General features: G+C 40.0%; 1 protein-coding gene and 1 long non-coding RNA gene across 10 annotated transcripts in view; one reads left to right on the top strand and one right to left on the bottom strand.

The window, feature by feature from the left end:
• The window catches only part of LOC110983958 (EF-hand calcium-binding domain-containing protein 11-like), a 34,318-nt gene that overhangs the window by 2,520 nt on the left and 9,760 nt on the right, over window positions 1-22,038 (bottom strand). For 2 of the 7 annotated variants that reach the window (XM_087135539.1, XM_087135567.1), the window contains 3 exons: window positions 19,610-19,750; window positions 4,940-5,082; window positions 2,833-2,943 (listed from right to left, as the gene is read on the bottom strand). The gene's annotated coding sequence lies outside the window, so the exon portion shown is untranslated. Of the gene's footprint in view, window positions 1-2,832; window positions 2,944-4,939; window positions 5,083-5,668; window positions 5,728-17,893; window positions 19,218-19,609; window positions 19,751-21,613; window positions 21,685-22,038 lie in introns of those variants that run through there. The other 5 variants (XM_087135550.1, XM_022243697.2, XM_022243699.2 and 2 more) reach the window with 5 other exon arrangements.
• LOC110983959 (uncharacterized) lies at window positions 9-19,138 on the top strand. 3 transcript variants are annotated; one of them, XR_015424998.1, is made up of 3 exons: window positions 9-176; window positions 12,448-12,586; window positions 14,652-19,138. It is a non-coding gene; the product is annotated as an uncharacterized LOC110983959 (long non-coding RNA). The 3 variants fall into 3 exon arrangements; XR_002598806.2 differs by lacking the exon at window positions 9-176 and adding an exon at window positions 4,953-5,092; XR_002598805.2 differs by lacking the exon at window positions 9-176 and adding an exon at window positions 5,699-6,970.

The raw sequence follows: 22,038 nt of genomic DNA, 5'->3' as shown, positions 1-22,038 counted from the left end.
CAGTGAGCGTCAATACTGTTTACTCCAAGAACTGGGAGACCTCAGGGGCAGACAGCAATGGTCAGGGTCGGCTAGCCAAGTGAGGATGGACAGAAACGCCTGCTCCAGACTAGAAGTTTGAATCAGATGTGCACATGCCCGTGCACTGGTTTGTTTCTGCAGGCACATTCAGAGAGGTACAGTAACTCTGCTATTGTTTGTGTTGCTTGGTTTAGCTGGCCATGATTTTGGTGTTGTTTGTAGGCAAGCACTGATACTGTATATGCTCTCCAGCATGTAAGTCAGTAACCTTGAAGTGTTTTCAAGGTATTTTCTATGAAAAGGGGATGAGGGGACGATTTGTAGAATGGTAAAATTTGGTACCTTAATATGTAGAATGTGGAGAGAAGGGGGTATTGTCATTAGAAGATGGTAAAGCTCAATGTCAGGACTACAAAAATATTTGTATTGCGGCATTTCAGATAACTTCTTTGGACAGCACTTTTCCTAGTGTTTTCTTGGTGGGAACTGGACAGTTCTCCATTATAATGCTGACAGCCTAACACACAAGCAAATGTCCCGGTGTAAAAACTACTAGTGTCGCATTGGCAACAGCGCAGGTTTCCAATTAGAAATCAGCGGTTTTCCAAGTTGTGAAATGTTTTGAGATACTCCCTGAGTATCGGGTTAAAGGCCAACCGAGGGGTGACAGTATATTGCATGAACAAGTCGAGTGACTTTGGGGGCCTTTAGGGAATAAACGAGTTGGAGTTTACTTCTACCAAATGATGATGGGGGGATAAACCATGAGCGCATGCTTGTAGGGACACACGGCCTTAGTGTTTATGGATTGCCGCTCCTGAGGCATAGGGTCTAGGGTTCGAATCCGGCAGCTGTTCACATGCTATGCCCTTGGGCAAGTCACTTTACCCCCACTTGCCTCTCTCCACCAGGGAGTATAAATGGGGAGCTGAAAAGGTACTTTCTGGATGGGCCACCAAAACTGGTGGTAATGTTGACCAAAAAGGGCCGAGGTGGTGGTCCCCGCCTATTCAAATACCAGGTGGCACACCTAACCACTAAAATTAGTGAGGTCTCTAAAGGGGGCCTCATTAATTTTAGTAATTTTTTTTTTGGTCTAAGACAGTCCATGGTTTGACTACTGACATTAAAATAGAAATGTTTGACTTTAAGCTGTTCAGCTGATTTGAAAGAGCATATGAATAACATTACCTGTTTGTTTAGTGTACTTGCTATAGAGTACCGAAGTGAATATGTCACGCGCACGATTAGTGTGTAAAAGGCATTAGTGCGAGAACCAGCGCGTGAACCAACACACACGCGTACTCCATTTGTTTGCACTGCACTTTCTGGTTCACAGTGACGTCACACTTCGGTACTCTATTAAAACGGTAAATATAGACCTAACTCTGCTCACCTCCAAAAAAATGATGTTTTGTTCATAGTGTGGGCCCATCTTGCTTAATTAAGGTAAATGTAATGAACAAATACGAGCATTTCTGAATGGAAAGAGTGAAGTGGTGCAAACATTCATTCTGTGCAGGTGGGGGAAGTCAGTGTACATTCTTTTCCCGGTAGTCTGGGACCTTGGGGTTTGGTTGGATGCATCAGGGACCATGTCAACTCATGTTTTTTAATACTAAGTTATGTGAATCAGCATCTTATGTAAGACTGGCAAAATACGAAATTTTCTTGACCAGAATTCAACTGAGAAATTGATTCATGCCTTTTTTGCCGTATTCATGCCGTATTTGAACTGAGGAAGTTGCAGATTATTCAAAACTCAGCTGCACGCCTTGTCACTAGGATTAAAAAATCTGAGCATATCACCCCGCTATTGGCTTGGCCTGCACTGGCTTCCAGTAAATAAGCGGTTGGAATTTAAAATAGCACGTCTTGTCTACAAGATTGTAACAGGAATAGCTCCAGGTTGTCAATCCGATTTACTCATTGTTCAATCAACTAAATGCACCCTACGCATGACTATATTTGCAGTAGTCTGCTTGCAACAGGCAATTGGTAAAACTAAATACTATGGTGATTGGTCTTTCACAACGTACGCCCCTTGATTATGGAACAGGCTATCAGTAGCAATTCAATCTGCTGACACTTTGGAAACTTTCAAGACTCACTTGACGACTCATTATTATTTATAATAACTCATTGTTTATTTATAGTGGGATTATTATTTACCCCATACTTGCTAGTTTTAATCCCTTCATTTCATTTTACAATTGTTTTTATGGTTAGTATTAATTTCTTGATTTTGTTTTATAACTGCTTTTATTATCATTTGTCTTAAATTCTTAAAGTTAATTTAATTTCTGAATTTTTAATGTACAGCGCTTTGTGATGCCATTGACATGGAAAGCGTTTTTTAAAACTAATTATTATTATTATTCCACCATTTACGCTATCTGCCCCCCCCCTGAAAATCATCCGCTTCTGTTGAAATGTCATTTTACCTCCGGGGAGAGGAGCACCTCCAGTATTCAATATTCTCTCCTCTGAAAAAGAAAACTACTTGACTTTCTCTTTTGTAAAACTGGACAGACATTATGGCACAACCTCCGTACACCTGCTTTGTGCTTCTTGAAATGAATACCAGTCTGCTATTCAACTGAGAGAGCGCTCATGTAAAGGGAGATGATATTTGGTTTATCTAAGTCAGAACACTCCCAGCACCTTATCCCAGAGTAAACAAAGGAGGACAATCTTAAGTGGGTGGGAGGATATAAGGGGCAGATATTGGTGTCTAAGAGAAAAAAAAAACCAGACTCATTTTTGAGCGGTCATTTAAAGCAAGTACTCGTACATGTACAGTCCAGTTACCTGTAGAATTGGAAGCAGTTCTTTCACACTTGATTTTCAAAATGTTTCAATCACGTCCTTGAGGTGCACACATGAAGAAAACTCATGGCCGCAAGTGTCCGATGAAGTTCACTGACAAGTAAGAAAGATTAAAATATAATACTGAATACAGCATCCCACTGGAATGGATTCCCCAAGGGGGGGGGGCTAGCGGTTAGGGTTTGTAGCTTCTGATCATAGGATGGAAGGGTCCGGCTGGTGGCAGCTGGGGACCAGTGAGGGCAGATTTGGTTATGTTAGCCGTGTGCGCCTGATATGGCAGCATCAGCTAGTATATTCCCCAGGGAGTTGAAATGGCTTCAGGAATGTTCAGTTGTTGTCAGCCCAATGGGCAGGGATAATGATACAGCGCCTTGAGCATCAGTTGTGATGGATATGTGTGCTCTATAAACATCCACTATTATTATTCTTAACTGGCCCAAAAATGATGATTTAAAATGCATGACTGCACAAAAAATTGAATTTTGATCAAACAAGCTTTACACAATCCAAATATCATAAATCCTAAGAAGGACCATCAGTTTGATTTTTAGCTTTGATCCAAATTCATCATGTCATTTTTGTCGAAATCACAAATAAGTTCTGGCAGACTCCGGTTTATAAAAACCAAACATTACCTCATAGCAGGAGGTACATCAAAACTAACTGTTATAACATAACATTTGTATAACTTGACACAACCTTCCATTTGTTATTTATTGAAAATGTATTGATACATCTTTCGATTTATATTTATTACCGTAACAAGGAACTGACTGCAAAAAAACAAAAACCAAAAAAAAATAACAAAAAAAAAAATTACACTCAAAAGTGTAGACTTCCTTGTGTTGAGAAATAATTCATGAGTAGAAAGCAGGGTTACCTCTGGGGTACTGATATGTTTGAGGTGATCAAACAAATTTTAAAAGAAATTCTAGCACCTAAAACCAAATTGAGTGTTTCCAAAAAGGCCTGAAATAAATTCTATATAGTAAACTATTATGTATATTTACCGGTACATGTAAGTTGATCCTGTATTGTGTGTCCCTCTTTACCATTCTGAACGATTTGAAACTGATCCGTTTCAAAATATCTAAATTATGTTGCTTTTACCTTTTATCTTTGTCTATTTCATGTGTGAGGCGGTAAAATTCAACAGACAAGCCTGAGGTGGTCACTAAAGTCAGTGAGGTGGGCCGCCTCACAGTTGAATAGACAGGGGAAACCCTAGCAGAAAGGAACAAAAACTTTGCCTGATGTGCAACCACATGGCAAAGAATACAAAGTAACTTCTAAAAGCTGGATACAAGCAAGGGAATGATAAATAATTAAAATTTCTGGAACTGAATGTGGTCTCCGAAACATGAAGAAGATCGACAAGTAATGGAGTGATGAGGTCCCTCAACATGTCAAGATCTGGCTCTGGGCACTACATTGTACATCACAAGAACCACCCAACGTTATTCCAAGTGTTCTGCTTGAAGTTCGGCATTATTATCCACACAAAAAACTCCTTAAGGGGTAGGAAAAACTTAAAACTGGTGGATTCAGGACTTTAAGGGTTTATACATGTGCATGTAATGATAATCTGTAATTCTGGGAAGACATTCTTCATTGTGCATGTTAAAAAAACATGTCATTCAACTAATTTTGTTTCTCGTTTGTTGTAATATGCTGGTTAAAAGCAACATCCATTCAGGGATCCTGGGGTCCAGACGGTGATCAAACACACGGCAAGCCCCCACAGAAAGACTTTTTCAACCACACAAAACAATTCCGTCAATGACAAAAACCAATGAATGAAACTACTACCAAATGTATTGACAGTTTTTGACAGTGTACGTCAGCAGTGTAAACAATTTTTTTTTATTCACAACTGATGTCACCTAAATAAGTCAGGCATTGTCATTTGTTGAATGTCGCAACCTCTGATATATCTAAACCACTGGATCAAGCATTCAGAATTTGCCATGCCTTTAGAATTGATATGAACTCTGAGTACGTGAACAGCTCTCCCGCAGACGCGGAATTGCGTGTACATGTACATTGTGTTACAATACACAGCGAATGAGGATACATGTATGCGTACCTTCATTGACACAGTCTGGGGCCTTGAGCTTTCTTAGAATTTTAGAAAGGATTGCAGAGACTTCTTCCATTCCTATATGTGTAGCATGGGATTCAAACCTACACTGTACCGCCTGTCCTTCTGCTGGCTAGTCACGTCAAATTCTGCACAACAGTGAGTATCACAAGGACATCAATGCTGAGCGTAGACATTGCCAATGTTGTGGTTGACAGCTCTTAAATGACTTCGTGGGTGTCAGATCAGCAATTCAAGTCTTATAAATCTGAACTTCTGTACAGTATATTTCACTAAACCCTGACTCCCTGGGGTGGTGAAAAATTATCTTAGGGGTATGAAAATTATATTAGAATTCAAAGATTGGGGGGGTTGGTTGGATTAAAGATTACTGAAGTATTTCAAAAGTAACATGTTGTATCCACAGCCCAAATCAACAGGAGTGCAAACACTGCTGAATCCAATGGAATCTAATAGATGAAACCAAAGGAACTTCTGTTTCTTGCCCAAGCCAAACAAAACTCAACAAATTTTACACTGTTAACAGAATGTTTCCATTAAAAAGATGTCAGTTTATCAGAATTAGAATTTACAGATTTTGTTGTCCAATCTCGTTGAAATAGGCATTCCTTGATCAAATGGACTTGTTTAACAAAGCTAGGTTGTTCATGACAAGAGTCAACATGGCTCCAAGCACATGCCAGAAAGGCTTTGCCAGTACAGCGAATGCACTTATACAAGTTCATGTTTGTGGACATCTGTCTGATGGGTTGCTTCAGAAGAGCTTCAACTGTCTGGGTGAGAGATGAAATGATAATACTGGTTAATGTTTGATCATGAATGCTAAACCAACGTTCAACTTGAAGCAGTCAGTTGGGATAATGTACATCGTACATGTACAACATACCCACAGACTGATTCATTCATAGATCAACAAATTGATTAATTGCTGGAAGGATTAAATTATTGATCTACAAATTGACCGACCAACTAAATGCACAAACAGAAACCAGGCACTTTTTAATTTGAGAAATGGCAACACACTTTCCAATCCCTGAAGTCGCTTAAAAGTTTTGCAAATATCATTTGTTAGCTCAGAAACATTTACCGAAATATTGTTTTAGTCTTAACTCTACATATTTTTAAAAAGTCTGTTATTCTTGTCTCAATCCAAGGAATTTTTTAAAGCGAGCAACAAGGTAACTTTTACTTTCTTTTCGTAATAGAATATTGCACACTGAATCAAAAAGTACCAGTACATTTGTGTCGCAAAAAAAAAAAAAGCTTTCAAGGTAATTTTACCTGATTTACCCAAAGCCCCCAAGAAACCCAGTGCACATGAATATACAATGTATGTTCATAGAGGTCATCAATTCTAGGAATGTTGTCCTACCTTCATGTGACTGAATTTCAGGGATGTACATGTACTAACCCAGGCCATTCAGTCAAGCATAGGCTACCCTGCTTTAATATGCCTCAATGCTGTGCGACAATCTGGGTCGCTCCCTAGTGTTTGTGCTCCTGAGTGTAAACCAATCAGATTGTCTGGCCACAGTGAAGCACAGTCTACCACAGGAATGATGAAGTTTAAAAATAGAAATAGGAAAAAAAGGTCCACGACACAAATATTTTACAAAGGATGGGAAGGTATCTCGGAGGCATGCAGAGGGATTTGTACGTGTTGATCTGGGGCTGGTAGGCGTGCGAGGCTTGATTGAATGAGTGTGGCTTATCAGTGTCTTCTTTGGAGGCAGTCTGGCATCTCACGGAAAATTTGTGCATCTTCCAGCGTGCCGGGGGGAGCACGCACATGAACTTGTCTGGCCAGGACTTACAGGTGTATGCGTGACAATGATGTGAAATTCACACCCTATACGAACAGTTCTGGGTTGCCAGTGTTTGCTTGTATGTGTGTGGAAGACAGACGAGAGATGAACTGCAGTTTATGAAACCTGAAGTTGTTTGTAAGCACTGAGAAAAAAAGGTAATACAACTGCAACCATTGGAAGGAAACTGGGGCTCTCCATTTACGTAACGGTAAGATTTTTGTACTTTTCCAGTTGTAGGATTGTCTGGCATGAAAACAATCAAAGTTTGACTATTTGTTTCTGTCATCCCTAACAGCCCCACTTTGCTGAAAAGTTACTGAACTGTTTTTCTTCAAGCAATGGGACATTTTTCTGTTTTGACATTCTAAAATTTGGCTGCCAAATTTGTCCGCACAAAGAAATTTCAGCTTGCAATACCGGGTACATTAGGTCTTTAAGAATGAAGTTACATGTAGTTACCAGTACAAGTAGTACATATGAATACTGGAACTATGCATAAGCGGCACAGAATTTTACTTGTGCCAAATAAAACATCAACTACCAACATCACAAGCCCTACTGAAAACAAACACATGCAAGAGGAAAACTACAAGCTATTTTACAAATCAACTAAAGAACCATAATAAAAAGGCATAACTGTACAGTTAGTTCTCAGATATCCCTCTTGGCAAAACAAAAAACTTGTATAAATCAAATAAACACCACAATAAAAAGGGCATGAATTGTACATTTAATTTTCAAATGTACATGTCTCTGGGCACATACATGTACATGTAATGAGTACAATGTATTCATTCAGCACCAGGGTACAAAGTACAGGTCTTGAATAGAACCCTAAAAATGCACACGAATGCTGTATTCACAACTTGCACATACACTCTACTGTATGAACACCTATGACAGTTTGATTTCCTGTACACAAACACACATGTACAGGTGCAAAGAAGAAAATGAAAAAAAAGAAGGAATGCACCCATGTACATGTGCAAAGAAGAAAAGGAATGCACACATGTACAGGTGCAAGAAAGAAAGGGAAGAAAAGAAGGAATGCACCCATGTACAGGTGCAAAGAAGAAAAGGAAAAAAACAAGGAATGCACCCATGTACATGTGCAAAGAAGAAAAGGAATGCACACATGTACAGGTGCAAGAAAGAGAGGAACGAAAAGAAGAAATGCGCACATGTCCAGGTGCAAAAAAGAAAAGGAAAAAAACAAGGAATGCACCCATGTACATGTGCAAAGAAGAAAAGGAATGCACACATGTACAGGTGCAAAGAAGAAAAGGAAAAAAAACAAGGAATGCTCACATGTACAGGTGCAAAGAAGAAAAGGAAAAAAAGAAGGAATGCTCACATGTACAGGTGCAAAGAAAAAAAAGGAATGCACACATGTACAGGTGCAAGAAAGAAAGGGAAGAAAAAAAGGAATGCACACATGTACAGGTGCAAAGAAAAAAAAGGAATGCACACATGTACAGGTGCAAAGAAGAAAAGGAATGCACACATGTACAGGTGAGAAGAAGAAAAGGAAAAAAAGAAGGAATGCACCCATGTACAGGTGCAAAGAAGAAAAGGAAAAAAACAAGGAATGCACCCATGTACAGGTGCAAAGAAGAAAAGGAATGCACACATGTACATGTGCAAAGAAGAAAAGGAAAAAAAGAAGGAATGCACCCATGTACAGGTGCAAAGAAGAAAAGGAAAAAAAGAAGGAATGCACCCATGTACAGGTGCAAGAAAGAAAGGAAAAAAACAAGGAATGCACCCATGTACAGGTGCAAAGAAGAAAAGGAATGCACACATGTACATGTGCAAGAAAGAAAGGAAAGAAAAGAAGGAATGCACCCATGTACAGGTGCAAAGAAGAAAAGGAAAAAAACAAGGAATGCACCCATGTACAGGTGCAAAGAAGAAAAGGAATGCACCCATGTACATGTGCAAAGAAGAAAAGGAAAAAAAGAAGGAATGCACCCATGTACAGGTGCAAAGAAGAAAAGGAAAAAAAGAAGGAATGCACCCATGTACAGGTGCAAAGAAGAAAAGGAATGCACACATGTACAGGTGCAAAGAAGAAAAGGAAAAAAAGAAGGAATGCACCCATGTACATGTGCAAAGAAGAAAAGGAAAAAAAGAAGGAATGCACCCATGTACAGGTGCAAAGAAGAAAAGGAAAAAAACAAGGAATGCACCCATGTACAGGTGCAAAGAAGAAAAGGAATGCACCCATGTACAGGTGCAAGAAAGAAAGGGAAGAAAAGAAGGAATGCACCCATGTACAGGTGCAAAGAAGAAAAGGAATGCACACATGTACAGGTGCAAAGAAGAAAAGGAATGCACACATGTACAGGTGCAAAGAAGAAAAGGAATGCACGCATGTACAGGTGCAAAGAAGAAAAGGAATGCACCCATGTACAGGTGCAAAGAAGAAAAGGAATGCACCCATGTACAGGTGCAAAGAAGAAAAGGAAAAAAAGAAGGAATGCACCCATGTACAGGTGCAAAGAAGAAAAGGAATGCACCCATGTACAGGTGCAAAGAAGAAAAGGAATGCACCCATGTACAGGTGCAAGAAAGAAAGGGAAGAAAAGAAGGAATGCACCCATGTACAGGTGCAAAGAAGAAAAGGAAAAAAAAAAGGAATGCACCCATGTACATGTGCAAAGAAGAAAAGGAATGCACCCATGTACAGGTGCAAAGAAGAAAAGGAAAAAAAGAAGGAAGGCACCCATGTACAGGTGCAAAGAAGAAAAGGAAAAAAACAAGGAATGCACCCATGTACAGGTGCAAAGAAGAAAAGGAATGCACACATGTACAGGTGAGAAGAAGAAAAGGAAAAAAAGAAGGAATGTACACATGTAGGAAAAAAGAAAAGCAACAGGCAAAATCTTGATGTCAAATGAGCACAGCGATGATCTACCAGTAACTAGTCCTGTCGTACCTTACAGCCATGATGTGGCATTCCAGCCTGTCCTTCATCTGTGTACACAGACATTTTTGAGCCAGCAGGGTGCTGTTATGAGAAAATAAGGGTTGGGTTATTGCTGAGAAATTGCTGTGAAAATTGTCCCGCCAGGTCCCCCTGGGCAGGTAATTTCTTGTCTTGGTTTTTTTTTCCCAGCACAGAAATCAATCATGTTTGAATGGCTGTGACATTTTGTAAAAGGTCACTTCAGATGTAAAACTTTATCATATTAAACCTTTCAAAAGCTGCCTTGCACACAATATACATGTATATAATTTTTGTTAATAGGCCTAGCTCCGCTTATTCTGTGCATGTCTCATTACGTGTACCTCCACTAACTTCCTTGTATTTTTTGCTTAGGCAAACAAACTTCATATTTTTATATCTGTTCTTAAAACCATTTAAAAGGTACGGCTCTTATCTGCCTTGGTTTCTGCTGAGCACTATTTGAATAGGGGTGTAATGATTCACTGATGCATCGATAATCACGATTCTAAAATGCCACAATACGGTATCCCGATACAAAAATGTGATTTGCAATATTTGGGGGGAAGGGGGATTATGACAAAATGTGCAGTAGAAAAAAAAAATTAGGTCTAAAAAAAGTTAAAATACAAAGTTTTATATTTTTAATGTCACCCATACTGATTACTCTTGCAAGAAATAGTTTGGTTGGGTTAAGCATCACGGACAACTCGCCGAACGTACATGACGTACCTGGCAATAGAATACAAAAGTGACAGTCGGGCATGCGTGGATGTAATGGCACGGCCAAACCTTCACACCGATCTCGGTGTCATGAGAAAATTGGATGCATATCGGACTTTATCCTTTCATTTGTTAAACCACACCAGTTTATCAGGTTTAGAAAGGTTTTTCTTCTTTGCTCAAGTGCCGATTTTTCAACGCGGTGGTATCTACTGGAGCTCCGTAATGCACACGACTAGACTGAATCTACACGTGCGCACATGTACATATACATGTACAGCTAGGCTTGAAGCGCGAGCACAAGCCTTGTGCGTGAACAGCATCTTGGGACCATCCGGTCATTGTGTTGTGATTGGCTGCCAACGAAACATGATACCTGTGTCAGTGGGACTCATTACAGCCATTCATGTATGAGCAGAAGTAGTGACTAACAATCTCCACTACAATTTGAATGGTGTTTCCTTCAAAAAACTGTAAAAACAAATTACTGAGAAAAGAATGTGCATAGATGCACTTGAGTTTTCACATTTGTTTGCGAGTACACATGAATGATACATGTACCGTACCTATACGTACAAACAGTGCAATTTGTAACAGAGGATGAGGGATCACTCAGTTGCAAAATGAACATGAGTGTCATGTATACGAACAGCATTCAGGACTTAACTTCCTTTAGCACCACTGTGCATGCAGAATAATGTGCATTCATTCTTTGATTAGCTGATTTCAGGCTGACCAGCAGGACCTGACAAGCTCTGTGGTTAAGATATCTGTAACTACATGTAGCAAAAGTATTTGAGTCCCATCCTAGGAAGCAAGTGAATTCTCTCTGAAAGCAAGGAGTTAGTGCTTGGTGAAAACATTCAACTAACACTTAAGTGAGCGCTTGACAATCTAACCAGTTTCACTCAAAATGCTGCCTTGAAGAACAAAAATTCTTCATGTCACTATACCCACCTCCAGGAGAGGCACCCCTTAATTGGTTAAAAAGAGCCAATGGTGGTCAGGGGTGCTCACGGTTTGATAGCGATGCATCTGTTAATGCTTGTGAACCAGCAAAGAATGGTTCCTATCTTGCTGAGAAAATTACGTCTTCTCTTGGTGTAGATCGGGGCTCATTGCTTGCAATAAGGACGTGTCAGAGGCTGCAACAGCAAAACAGTGGTGACAGGGGAGGGGACACTTTACACACCTCTGTGGTAGGGTATCTAAATGTTGCGGGCAAGAGACACATGAAATTTCCAATAAGTGATGGGCAGAAGGGTATACATGTACCTTCACTATAAATCCATGCCTTCCCACTTCTGTCAGCAATCATGAGAGACACATTTTACTTCAGCATGCAGTTTCTCTGAATTTACATTTGAAAATGCACATGACGGAAGGCATGTATAGTTGAGTTGTAGTCAAAAGTCTACATACACATCATGGACTGAAAGTATTGAATTACAATTTTCAAGACTGTGCCGGTTCTTGGTAACTAGTCTTTTTCTAGAGCATATACATGTACAGCATCACACCCACCTTATTTACATGAACCTGAAACTGAAGTTTGGACCTGCAGAAGATATTCTAATTGATTAGCTAAAGAAGAGTAATGGTTGCCAGGAAGTCTTCACACAGTGCTTACAGTCCAAAGTGTACGTACACATTTTACCACAACTATAGCTTTGATCAATAACATGAGCAAAGTACACGAGGCCCATTCCTGGTCTTCTTGTATTCTGTGCTTCAAAAGGAGGGTGAAAGGAATCAAATTTACATGTGGGAGTGAGTGTTTCTGAACATGTATGTTTTAAGTGCATGTGCTCAGCCATCAAGAATGCTTTCATATACCTGACAGTACTATAACAATGTTTCTGCACTTTCCACTAACGACAGGTGATTTTTGTCAGGTGCAGCTTTAGTGAGACAATACAGGAGGCATAATCACTGTGACAAATCCTTGAAAGGCCAGAAATGTTTCACGGGTTGATTTGTTTCACAGCCTGCTTCATCCGTTTTCTTCTTTGCAGGATTTAAATGAGACGGGTCTGGTAACCACATTCTCATTCAGGCCAAAACACAAGCCATCAGTTCACCATGGGCGATTCCAGACTAGCCACCAAGGTCCTGTTGGCGACTATTATTGTTCTTTTCACCATTGCAGCAACGGTATGTGTAGTCTGTGTGGACATCTTGAGGATTGATGGGGCAGTTGAGCGGGGAGGGGGCTCAACAAGCTATGGTCCATTAACTCAACCAAACTACATGTAGCTCCTAAACCCCCTAAAGAATAGTGGATCACATAAATTGGGGCACTGTGTATCAGGAACAGGTACATTGTGTACCTGAGTACCCAACAGTTGTTGTTAGGAACCAGCTCCAAATTATGGAAATGGGTACCAGTGGCCAACTTTATAAATTACAGTTATTTTAAAGTTTTTTTATAACTTTTCCAATGAACAAAATGAAACTTTTAAAAGTTTTTTTTGTAAACGAGACATTTCATAATAAAACTTAGGCTATATTGAATGCTACGTGAAGGTGACAGTGATTTCATGTTTTAAGTGCGAAGGTTGCTGGCGAGTACAATGGGCATGGCAGAATTGACCAGTTGAAATGCATTTTCCATACATGTACAAGTGTTTTCATTTTTCCTCTAATTTCTGGGTTAGGTTTTTTTTGGGGGGGGGCAGGTACCCAAGCACCTTTGTTTAGCTGTAATGATTACCTGATATGCACATGCACAAGAGTTCAAACTACATGTACACAGTGTCACTTTAAATGCAAAAGAGGTGGCTCTTTGCAGTGTGCTAAAATACAATTTGGATGTAAAATGCAGCACATGAGCATGGAGACACGTCCCAGACTCGTCTGAACGCACAAATATTTATGAATAGCATACACAGAGAAATACCACAGCTGGGCTGGGCTGACAAATCCGGCCAGCTAGGATACCATCTGTGATATGTATGCTGACAAAATCCATTTCAAGTCATTGGCCCAGGATCTCATTAGTGCTAGGAGCGGAGTGGAGTGGAAAAATATTACAACCGGGTGTTGGCAGTCCAGGGAAGTGTTAAACACTTGTGCATATATATACCAGTACCTAGCTCATCACATTTACTTTGGGGGAAAAAAAATGGTTTACCAGCACAATTCACAGACGTTCTGAAGGGTTAGCACAACAGCTGCAGCTGGTCATGTCTGAGGTTCTTTCTTTTACAAAACTGCAATATTTTAAGGCAGATATACCAGTAATTTTAACGTATACAAACAATAAAGGAAGGTTGTCATGATACACTTATTTACAATGATGTCAAATCATCGACCAGAAATTGGGTGTTCTTCCAGAAATCTGATGATTTTTTTTTTTTCAAAAAGCAACCAAAGGCATACAATGTCTCTGTGTGGACATGGGAACAAGAGATGTCTTCACACTGAAGGTAGTATACTAAACATATTGTGAGGACTTGCCCAGATTTACGCACTGTTTCCCCGTCTCTGAGAGACAGTTTGAGAGGCATGTTGGAGTTAATGGTAGCAAAAGGTACGGGACATTACATGTATCAGCAAATCCTGCCAAAGGGAGAAGTCAAAGTGAAACCAAAAAAAAAGCATTTTCTTTCAATTTCTTTCACTGCGCAAAAAGAAAGGAATGTCCATAGTACATGTGTAATGACCGGGCCTTGACCTTAAGCTTTTTTAACTGCCCTGCAAGGCAAGTTAACTTATTTTTTTCACTAGCCTCCAGGAATTTTCACAAGCACACTGGACAGTGTTCACCTTGACTGTTTTTTTTCAACTGTATGTTTTTAACCGTTACTGTGGAAGTCATGCTGTCAATTCTAAAACTTAAAAGAGGAGGAATCAAAACTGTTACAATTAATAATAAACAACATGTACAATCAAAATTCAAAACATTTGTAACCCTGTTTTATTCATCTTTACTAATAAGACGAGAGACAGTTTCAAAGGAATGTGTTACTTTACTAGCCCACCGGGCAAGTTAATATACTTTACTAGAGCGGCAGCAGATTTTACTAGAATTTGTCTGCCAGTCTGGTGCATCGATTGAGGCCTGGTAGACACATGTGCATTAACAGGGGCACCTGACCACAGCAAATTATGGTCTCCTCTCAGGTTCTTGTTGGGCTCTCAGTTTGAAGGTGCCTGACTCCTACACTTTCACATAAACAGAAAATGAGATTCTCTCTCTTGTTTTCCTGTCTGACAGGGCATGTCTAAGCTCTCGGCCCTGACCATGGTCGTGATAGCCTGCCTGGTCTTCTCCACCACACTGATCGCCATGATGTTTGACAAAGCCATCCTGCACTTTGCCACGGGGAAAGGAACGAACCAGGCTGACAAAGAGACTAGCACAGCCACGACTGCCAAGACGGAATGATGTTGGCAGGCAGGAAATCATGAGGCAAACTGCATGCCTGATCTCCTCTTCATCTCAACTGTTCTTCCCCGTTTGACCGGTGAAAGTCGGGCTGTGTGGTTGTCTGGCAATGATGCCAAGGACTGAAGACAAACCCCAGTTAAAAAAAAAAACTTCATTAATGATCTGGTTAGATAGAATAACAACCAGATACAAACCTATGGCCCCAAAACTGTCAATGATGCCTCGTTCTTAGAAACCATCCAGTGTATGATGAATATCATGGGTCATGATGTTCCACTTGTAGTGGTGAAACTACAAAATGTACAAGGTCATGTATAGCACAATGAACACATACACTGTACATGTACCGTTCCATGTACAGCTGTTTGGACTTTATGAAGGTATCTGCAGACTCATACAGAACACTATACAATCAGATTATCGAATATTCCAAACGAATGCAAGGTTGGACATGCAACCAAGTCAGACTGAGTGAAATTGTCTCTACCACACCATGTCCTATGCTTGATAGACATCAGACAACAAAATGACATGTCTCAATCACACTTATTACACATTAAGGGGTCAAATGTGGAAAAAAAGTAGAGTTTCAAGTCCACAATCAAAACGGTGTTCTTAGTGCAGGAGTTTGTTTCTATCGAAAGTGGACTGATGGGATGGCATGCCACACGTACATGTATTTCTCAAATTTGAAAAACCAGCCTGCCACTATTGCATTGCATGGACAAGTCAGTCACACTTTCTACTGATTATCTGCACTGGTTCAAATACTTTTAAACAACTGTTGGGAACTTGGGCTTGCTTTTCAAGGCTACGGTATTTGGTACATGTACATGTATGAAATGTACCTGACAAAGTATGGAGGGCCACATCTCTCAGTGAAAAGAAAGGAAACAAAAACAATCTGACATAGGCAGATATTTGTGAGGCTACTCAACAACATGAGAAGTTGTGAAAGTAAGTTCTGACTCGATAGCCTTGGCACATATGCTACTCAGAGTAAACCAAATTGGAAATGTCAAGTTTTTGCCAACATTATTTCCACATCCATCTGAATGTCACACATGGGTAATACCCACAAAGTATGTTTTTTAATGTGTACAAAAAATTCGGACTCATTTTGTTGGATCAATTGATATTTTAAACACGACTGACATCTATCTGGTATAATGTACTGGGTTACTGGTTCAGTTTACAAACATGAAATCTCTCTTGCTTTGAACCCAATGAGGAGAAATAAAATGGCATGTCACATACATGACATCACTGATTCCAATATGCTACACATTACATGTGGATGTGCTTGTGCACACAGCAAGCGTGCATGGTACATGTCATTTACGATACAGAGTTGAACGTGAGCCCCTTAAGTTGGAATGCCCGCCTCCAGCTTGGGAGACAACCTCTGCATGCCTGGGATGAACTCTGCTGGAATCTTCTAGTCTGGTGATCCCCCCCAAAAAACCAACCGATGTAAAAGAGGGCCACCGCCGATAGTGGGCGAGGAAATGCGCACATGCCTGCATCTTCTTTGGCATCTGAGCCCAGGCACAGGCCGGCAATCGCTGCTGTGATGATGTGTACATGTCAGACATTCGAGGAGCCCTGGACAAATACACCAGAGTCAATCTGAGGCCTGCAATGTCTGGACGGCCGTCTTTCTCTTCAATTGAAATTGTTGCCAAGTACTAAAGCCTTCTGATTCGCAGAAATCTGTGAGGTTTAATTGAGTTCAATAGGTACCAGACAGAGTTTTGCTTTTATGGAAGAACTGTGTCTCAACCTTTGTTTAATTCCACCAAAAAACCCACAACCTGAACTGCTTGGCACACATTATAAAAAGATGAAGTGTCTCTTTTTCAAGGGTTAACTCTACACACTGGTACCAGCATGTCATTTCATACTTCTGTTCTCTAGAATCAGATTTTAGAAATCCGTCGTTCCATCAGTTACAAGTATCGGTATGTCAGTGCTTTTACGTCTGTCCACGATGATTTGTGTGACTTTGTGGTATTTTTGTTCTGGAAACAAACATTGTTACAGGTAAGAGTGACTGTAATTTTTCGTCACGTAAAATTGTTTAGAAATTCATGTAGTCTGACATTTTCATAACGAAATTACACGTGAGCTTAAGAAAAGTTCTTGTTTGTTCTTAATGTTGAGTACGAAGAAGTAAAAGGAGATAGAAACAGGGATAAGCAAAATGTAATGAGTTTTTTAAAAATCTTTAGCTGGAAAACATGCAAAAGACAGTTTGTAGGAAACTTTGCTTGTAAAGTGGCTTTAATACAGTTCTTCCCACCACGCACTGCTAATTTGCATAATCCTTGATCTGAAGTTTAATAACTCCTAAACTTTCTTAGAGCACGATAAACATGTAAGTGCACATGCAGCATTAGATATGGCAACATTGCGAGGGTTGAACAGGTTCCAGAGTTGCATTGCAAGGAAATACCGGTAGAAAATGTTGTCAAGCAAATTTCCCATCTGTGCAAAAATAACAAATCAGCTAAAACCAATATCTGTTGTGTATGTCCAAGCTGGAAAAGCCCCCAGACTGAATGGCCTATGGTTCATTCAGGTTTCTGAAAACAGACTGTCTCCAGCCTTTATCACAGGTGGAATCAAGTCAGTCAAGAGCCAATTCCAAGTCAGTTCACAAAGATAGTATTAACGAGTCGGTTCACAAATCAGGTTAGAATTGAGTCATATGAACAACGAAACAGGAATACCCTTAATTCAAATACATGTAGCTTGTGAACTGACTTCAGACTCAATGACTAGTGACTGACTTGTGACTGGCTTGTGACTGACTCAACTACAACTTTGGCCTTTATCTTCTACGGTACATATTGGGTAATCAATACACCAAGCATTCTCAATATCGGGTTTCCTGATTTATCAATTTTCTGAAAAAATCCAATATTCATGGACCTGAGCGTGAGCAAATTCGCAAAGTCCGGCAAGGCCTTCACCTGTGAACGTGCACTGTACCATGCAGGTGTACATATTCCTCAGCAGGTACCATGTACATGGCACTACCCGAAACCAGTCCGAAACAGAGAAACCAACTGCCATGGATACATATACATGAGTATGTTTATTTTCACCTGTCACCACGTCACTGCACAGACTTCCCAAGAAGTGAAGGGCTACAATGTATAACTGATGTAACGTATGACGTCTAAACCTAGTTTTGCTGTGCCCCAGACCTGCTGACATTCATATACATTTTTTTAACCTCAAGTTTCCAAATAGGAAAATATACAAGTACAGAGTGACGTCAATGTTTTACCTGCCCATATGTCAAGCGACACACAACGTTGTAGAATATTTCTTCCCAACCCCTGCTATGGACTTAAGCATCATATCACCATAATGCACATGATTTTTAGTTAATAATCAACGACAGTTTTTTTTACCAATACATTGTACATGCACGACTGACTTGGTCGATTTGGCCAATTTCAATGGCCAAAAAGGAAAAAAAACTCCTTTTAAATTCACTGTTGATGCTGTGAGTTCATTTGTGTAATGAATAGGGAAACTGTACATGTATGTACTCAAAGTAATAAACCTATCTAATTACACAGTAATTAAATATATACATGTACACTGTACATTTGCACATGTATGTACATAATGTATCATGTGTTGAAATTGTATCAGTTTTAGGGCAAAGCAGGCTAAAGAATGATGTCCTCTGTGACTGTAACTCACACTTTAATGTACAAATGTAAGCTTTACTTGTGCAAAAAGTGAAACTGGCTTTTAGCTGGATGTTTTTAACCAAATCACTTTTTACCCCGACTTTTTTAAAGCATATAATTGTACAGTGAGGAGTTTTACACTTGCCTGGCTCAAACGATAATGCAGTTGCTTCGGAAGGGTTTGCCAACGTATAGTTAGACAGGCAAAATTTGAGACTAGTGCAGTTGCAACGTGTTGAATGTTTAGTTTTGAGCAACTTATGTAATAAAACCGTTTGCATCGATATTTTTTAATGAATGAAAAATACCATTAGAAACTGCTACAGAATATCAATACTGAAATGCCTACTGCCTACAGTAGGCAACTGTTTAAGTACAACAATAGTTTATTTCACGTTGTGTGTGTGGACTAAATGTACATGAATGTCAAAGTTTTGAATACAATTGTACAAGAAAGTGAAAAAGGAAGTTTTACATAAAAAAAGTTGACTAAATGTACAGTAACTTGTAAGACTTTTAAGCTTCAGGTAGCTTGGAAAATAAAGCACCACTGTGCAAAGCTGAAACTCCAATAAAATATTTTCAGTGGTTCAAATGTAAGAACGTGATCCCTGGCGGAGAACTCTGTCGGCCTCCGAGTTCTTGGGGTAGAGAGTTATCCAGTGTCAAAGGTGGAAGGGGGCTGGGTATGAGGGAGGGATTGGGAAAGATTTCCTCCATACATGTAAATAACCCTCTCAAAACTCTGGTTTGAAAGAGTGCTGAACATGCAATCATTTCGTTCGTGCGACAGAAACAAAGCTTACAGAGCTATCCCCAGATAATGAGGTCAAAAGTGCAGGTGTGTATATGGGCATGGTCGCCAGACACTTCATGTATAATGCACAAAGCACTTCAAATTTTGGAGGGAGAGGGTATGCTGATACAAGAATTTGACCTGATCAAATAAAATATGCCGATCAATTGAACCCCCCCAGAAAAAATGAAGGAAAAGCTAAGAATAGTTATATTTATGAGATTAAGAAGTCTTCACTTGCTAAATCTGAAATCAGAAGAATGAATCACCAAACTTACGAGTTTGAGTTGTTGCCACTCGCAAAGGATGCATGATCCAACGTGCAAGCCACTCTCCTTTCATCAGCTTCAGCAGAACTCTTGGGGCAAAGTTGAACTCCATAATTCATGATCCCTCAAATCCATCTCCTTGACACAGCTCTGGGGTACAAAGGCACATGTATACAATAAGAGATGTTGACAAGTTGCCTTTATTTGGAATCCAATCTGAAAGGGTCAAGCAACAGAGATGGGTCGTCTCTGCTTTGGCCAGTATGGAAGGTTTTCCTATACTCAGCTCCACCTCTGTCTCCGTCTCAGGCTTCATCTCTGAAATTGAAAACCACTTAAAGGTCTATAATTAAAGTTAAAGGTAAAATAGTTAAAGTTAAATTATGAGGTGCGAGTGGAATATAAAAAAATATGGCTGAAGATAGCTGAAATCACAAGCGCTACGTGTGAAGCATATGCGTTGTGGGGCCCTGGCAAAATTTTGAAATGCAGATGCTCTGTGGTGCAGTTTAAAGCCTCCTGCTGCAACCATTGGTCATTTTCCCCCTGCAATTTAGGCTACACATATTTTGAATTTTACTTTTTCTTTGTACTTGTCTGAAATTCCTGAAGAGGTTACAAGGAATGGAAAGAGTTACATACATGTACATGTATCCCATACGGACAACACTAATTTTCCCTTAAAATATTATAACAGCTATCAAAAAGTGAAAACATGTCCTAAAAGTGAAAAATAACAGAGGAAATTCTGAAGCATTTACTTAGAAAACAGGGATTTTTTTCAGGAAAGTGTCTGAGGTATGTGCACAGAGGCATGAAATGTTGTCTGTATATGGAACTCTTTCCAAATGAACTAGTAATAGGTATACCAAAACTGCAAATATCGAGGTTTGTAGAGTGAGTCTGCCTTTTTCCCACCTGATCAGATGAGGTTTCCAAAATTTCAGTTCTTGAAATAATGCACATCACATGCGTAGGCCTACATTGCATATCCAGGCTTTTGGATTTTCTGGGCGTTGATCGTATTGCCTGCCCGCCACGACAGTGTCGATAACATGTAGTTCAATGACTTCCTAGCATCGTATGTGCACTTATCGAGTACAATTTCACAGTCTGGGGTCATTAAGCCAGGCTAAGCTGGGAAAGGTGCAAAGCCAAGTATTTGAACACCCCTCTGTGGTTTGAAATGGGACATGGCTATCAACTTCAATGAGGGTGCTATGAGGACAAACAGCAAAAGCCACAGGAGCCATTTTGTTCCTCCTGACGAGTACAAACTAAAGCCAAGAAGCACACAGCAGCTCCTAATTCATGCTTAACACAACACTTTGCAACAAGGGCTTTTCAATGCCACGTTTCAATAAGGATTTCTCTAATACCCAGACGATGAATGGCAGCGTCGTGGTTGAGACCGGTCAAGACCATCACAAGACCCCACAATACCAACACAAGGCCTCCAGGCTGAATTCCACTCACTTGCTCTTCAAATGAGCTGTAACGAAATCAATCATTTTTCATTGTTCGTCCCATTCCTTGTGACTGGTCTTGTGCACGGTCTTGCATTTGGTCTTGCGAATGGCCTTATGACGGTCTCAGCTACAACACTGATGAAAGGATCCCGAGGTTTTCAACAGCAAGAACACCTTCAAAAGCTTGGGTTAATGATACAGACAGCAGAAGTCGAGTTTTAGACAGCGACGCTGATCTCATTTGTGCATGCCTAAAACATGCCATCCCAATGCTAGCACCAAAAAAATCAGCTCAACATACCAGTAGTTATATGTGACCAACAGAGGGCAGCAGTCACTGAGGATGGGAATTTATTTTGTCACCTGGCCAGGGTTAGGAATTTGTTTTTTATTCAAATGCTACACTTCACACATGCACACAAACAAAAAGAAGAAAATCACTTTATGGAACAAATTCAAAGATGCCATTAAAAAAGTAATTATTGTAACTCCTTTCGTTCAGTCTTTTTGAAAGCAGCAAAGCATGTGGGTCTGGTGAACATACCCAGAATGGTTTCTAGGTTGAATGGCTGGGGGGCTAGTGATCCCCCATGACAACACGAAGTACATCTCAACCTTCAACAATCCAAAAGCATTGAACGATCAAACATTTCGGAAATATTTCAGTGAGTGGGTTAGTTAACAGACCTAGATTACTCTTTATGCACGGGTATTTTACATGTTCATGTATTTATGTTGAGGTCTTAGTGCAAATTTTTTTCAGCAGTCTAGTGGAACGCGATTTCCTTTTGGGCTGTTGCTGGGCTAATGCAGCATTTGGTGGTCCCTGCAGGTACTCCATTTGCACTCTTGTGTTTTACACAAACCCACATCAAAACCTTGAAGCTTTGTAACAGGCATCAAGTTACATGTTTTCATTGCGTCTAGATTGTTAGCATTGTATCGGATCATATATGATATACATATACA

Source organism: Acanthaster planci, linkage group LG01 (assembly GCF_054643075.1).
Source record: "Acanthaster planci isolate LZ-2023a linkage group LG01, COTS_SCS, whole genome shotgun sequence".
Lineage (NCBI taxonomy): Eukaryota > Metazoa > Echinodermata > Asteroidea > Valvatida > Acanthasteridae > Acanthaster > Acanthaster planci.
The sequence above is the reverse complement of the archived record's forward strand: the minus strand, read 5'-3'. Positions and strand labels throughout refer to the sequence as shown.